Source organism: Zingiber officinale, chromosome 1B, assembly GCF_018446385.1.
Source record: "Zingiber officinale cultivar Zhangliang chromosome 1B, Zo_v1.1, whole genome shotgun sequence".
Classification (NCBI taxonomy): Eukaryota; Viridiplantae; Streptophyta; class Magnoliopsida; order Zingiberales; family Zingiberaceae; genus Zingiber; species Zingiber officinale.
This window is the reverse complement of record NC_055986.1, coordinates 124,815,779-124,820,426: the sequence shown is the minus strand read 5'-3', so window position 1 is coordinate 124,820,426 and position 4,648 is coordinate 124,815,779. Positions and strand designations below refer to the sequence as shown.

The following is a 4,648-nucleotide window of genomic DNA, read 5'->3' as shown; positions in this document are numbered from 1 at the left end:
TGTGAATGTGTGTGTGTGTGTGAATTCATACATGAATTTGCACTTTGTAGATGACTTAGGACACTTTCAGAATGGTGAATTATGGAAATGTGACCAGAAATATGAGAGTATATTAGTAGAAACTAAGGATCTGAATTCTGAACCATTGTTGATCCACATAGCTAACTCTACCTAGTGGGATAAAGTTTGGTTGTTGTTGTTGTACTAGTTTCCTTCTTGATATATTGGGAAAATGTTTATGCTGGTATGTTGTCTTCATTTCTTCATGCTTGTTTACATATGATGTATGTTTAATAATCGTTCATTGAGAAAATGAGCTAATATTCTCTAGTTTTGGTATAGTGTTTTGAATCCAAGTTGGCCACACCTAGAACTTACATAATGAACTAACTATTTTTTATTTAATTTTATTTATTGCTCATGTACATATTGGCACGCTTTTGCAGGCTATTAGAGAACAACTAGTGCAACTAATGTTTGAAAGGTTCAATGTTTCAGGCTTTTATACCTCTGAACAAGTGGTATTATCACTTTATGCTGTTGGACGCATCTCTGGATGCACTGTTGATATTGGTCATGGAAAATAGGTATTCAATTAGTGTGAACTAGTTGCTAGTGCCTGATTATTGTTATACATACTTGCAAGAACTACATTTTCATTGGTTTATAGATTAGTTTCTTTTTTGGTTATCAACAAGTCCATTCTTATGTAAAAAGACAACTTAAGCTTGTTTTCCTTGCTCACCCGAAACTATTTACCACTATAAGTGATGTAACTATGCAACAAATTGGTGCTGCCACAATGGCAGTTAGATGGGGATAATTGACCTTTTTTCTCATCTTTTTGTAGCTTGTATTTGAATTTATTCTGATTCAAGGAAGCTATTACGACATGTCTAGTCTTCCAAATATTGACTGATAAATTTTGAGGAGTCTATGCTGTCTGTTCGTACATTTTATTTACTAACCTTTCCTTGAGTATTGTAAAGGTTTTTTTTTTTTTCAATTTCCATAATGGTTCAGAATTCAGATCCTTAGTTTCTACTAATGTACTCTCATATTTCTCGTCACATTTCTATAATTCACCATTCTAAAAGTCTCCTAAGTCATCTGCAAAATGCAAATTCATGTCTGAATTCACACACACACATACACACACACACATATATATAGGAATTTAAATATGATATAATGATTTTAAGATTGAAATCATTCCTCTGAATCTCAAACTGAACTAGTTATTATGCATATTGAGAAAGTGAGACCCTCTTAGGTGCCTGCCATGGACTTGTGGAGCAATCTGAATTCATTCTGAGATAATTCAATATTTCTTTGTTTTGTTTTAATGTTTGTAATGACATCTACACTTTGTTTCTATGATTCTCAAATATATCTGTCAACTGTGTTGTTAATATGAACATTCAATCTCAACAGACATTGCACCAGTTTGCGAAGGTGCTGTCCAGCACATAGCATCAAAAAGATTTCAGATTGGTGGAATTGATTTGACAAATTTACTAGCACAAAAACTTAAGAAATCTAAATCCTTAGTCAAGATTGACATTTCTGAGGTTGAGAAGCTGAAAGAGCAATATGCCTGTTGTGTAGAAGATCAAACTTCCTTTGAAGAAACAAAAAACAAATGCCCAACAGAGACTCACACCCTACCTGATGGACAGGTTTGTTGCTAGTTGATTTTCAATCATAGAGATGATATGTCCATTTCTTAGCGCCTTTACACTCTTTCCTAACCACTTCTGTAGACACTATGTTTCTCAACATCTTTCATATGATAGACTATAACAATTGGATGAGAGGGCTATATTGTCGGAGAAGCTTTATCTGAACCATCTATCTTGGGTATAGAAGAGTATGGGATAGTTGAGCAGTTGGTTCGCAGCATATCAAGTTTTTCTTCTGAGTACCTTCGTCAATTGCTTGTAAATACAATGCTTTATGGTGGTACAACATCTATGACTGGTATGCATTCCTGCTCTTTGGATGTTCTGTTCTCATTATTCCAGAATACTTTTAACCTTAAGTAGAATGGTGCCTTATGAGCCAATGCATCTCCATTCTCACATTCTTGCAAGAATCATTTATTTCTACAAAATCAAGTTGATTTTTTATTCTGGTAGTTTCACCTGTTCAATTGTTGTCTCCAGGTTGGTGCTCATTCTAGTCTCTGTAAGAATCGATGATAAATTAATATGTTGCTTAATGTTTTAGTCCTTTATTTCTTAATTTGGATTTTCTATCTTGTTTTTCAATATATTCACTATTGTTCCATATTCAAATTGCCTTTGAATTTTAAATTTTTAGCAATTTCCTATGACAATCTTCTTACTAGTTATTTAACTTATTTCTGGTGCATGAATAAAACACCAGTATTCTTTTGAATAAATCGCTATAATATACGATTTCCCTTAATGGTGTTTCCGAATAGCATGGAATCATAACAACGAAGTGATGGTGGTAACAAAAAAAAGCCTTGATAGAAAATCAACAATGCCAGAATATAAACGGGGTTTAAGAGCTATCACTTGGTAAAACCGAATAAGAGATGGGGGGAGATTGCTTGACTATGTGATGAAGAGACCCATGGTTGATGAAGAGGGTAATATTGTAATTTCATTTTATTTCCATCTTTTCCCTTTCTCTTCTTTGGCATAAATAAAACTTCTCGCCTTCTCTTTCTGCTTCCTTTTTTCCCTATCTTCCTTTCCCTACTGATTCCATCTTTCAGAGCTTTCAATCCTCATTAATCATCATCATATTTTCTATCAAATTCTAGTTTCAAGATTTACCAAGCAGGAAGTTGATTGCACTAGTGATTTCTCCTCACTTTCAGCTATCAAAATTGTCATTTGGGTAAATGTTTCAGATTTGTAGGAGTTAAGCCTTTCTGATTGCCAACTTCAACATCTGCTAATTTTACGCAAAGCTTTGCACTCTTTCACCGTTACCGCCACCATGGTAAGCTTGTCTAGTCCTTACTAGACTCCTCTTCATGGCCTTTGTGCCTCACAATCAACTACAATGGATGTTGCTGACCTCTGTTATGCCTTGCTTGCCTCATGATCAACTTTGATGGACCTTTCTGGTGTCGTCTTCTGCTTATATATATCCGTTTAATTTCAGTTGATGAAATCAAATTGAATGATCATTTTCATTCTTGTGTTGGTTTCAATGGAGACGAAGACAAGAATAAATTTTCACAATGAAAGGAGTCTTAGTGTAATGGTAAAGTTGTTACCTTGTGACCTAGTGGTTACGCCTTCGAGTTGCTCAACCCCTTGCAATGCAGGTAAGGCTGCGTATAATAGATCTTTCTCCGGGATCCCACATTAGTCGGAGCTTTGTACACCCATCTGTCCTTTTTTTTATAAAACATCACTTTAGTTAATAAATATTGCTTCATCTGACCTATTCAATAAGTAACATTGCATGGGTCATATGATCCCTCATCCAGCTTGCCTTATTTGTTTAGTCTGTTTTGCTTGTTAGCCCGTTCATCCTTCCCCCCTGCTTGCCTAATCAACTTGCTTGATACACTAGGTATGCCTAGTCCTTCGACCCATCCAGGCTACTCAATTCATATGGCCTCTCCAACTCACTTGGTTTGCTTGGGTCTGTTAAGCCCATCCAGCTCACTTGATTTGCTACCCCTCTCACCCTTCAGTTCATATTGTCTATTTGGCTCGTTTAATTCACTCTGTTTGTTTGGCCCATTTAGTCTCTTTGGTTCGCTCGACTCATTTAAAAAAAACCCTATACACTTGGTTCATCAACTCGCACAAACATATAGGGAATGGAATAACTGTTCTTGCTATGTACCTGAAGTCCTCGTGTAAGTCTCAATGATCGATATATTGCTGTGAGGATCTTAGCCACGGATTTGCCATTTCTAGGTTTTGAAGAACGGTTTCAGAAAGAAGCAAATTTGTGCTCCTCGTCCATCCGCCCATCTCTCATAAAGGTATCTGCTGACAATCTGCACTTCCCATTTTGATATTCCATCATGTGGACACTCCACTAACCATTTCTTTGTTCCTTCAGCCCCCAGAATACATGCCAGAGAATTTATCAAAGAACTCAGCCTGGATGGGCGGTGCCATATTGGCTAAAGTTGTTTTCCCACAGAATCAACACGTAACCAGGGGAGATTACGATGAGACGGGACCAACAGTCGTTCACAAAAAATGCTTCTAGGCCTGGTTGAACTCACTCTAGGTGAGCATCATTGTTGCCGCATCATCGACTAAAGTTCCTTAGAAACAGCAAGTCACGGAGGGAGATTACAATGACCACCCACAACTGATTATAAAAAATTGCTTCTAACCAGGCTCATCTATTAATTTAGATAATTTATGTTTGTAACTCTATTTTCTTGTTGCCAACGACAAGGAATGTATTGTAGAATTAGAGTCTTTCTATCATTGAACTATTGTGGAACGAAGTGTTTGCCATTTACTTTTTCTTCTTTGGACAAGATATAAATCTGTACAATCGTAATTAGTCGTTTACCTAGCAACAAAGTCAACTTATTTGCATGCAAAAAGAATACAATATCCTCTAAATACGCACAAGAATAAAAGGGGTTATTTAGTTGATGGATTTGGGAATGAGGGAATAGAATAATAGTAAG

The 4,648-nt window shown here is 36.1% G+C and overlaps 1 pseudogene; it reads left to right on the top strand.

Moving 5' to 3' along the window:
- The first annotated feature begins 1,412 nt into the window (after positions 1-1,412).
- On the top strand, positions 1,413-4,212 carry LOC122041804 (annotated as a pseudogene).
- The last annotated feature ends 436 nt before the right edge of the window (positions 4,213-4,648 follow it).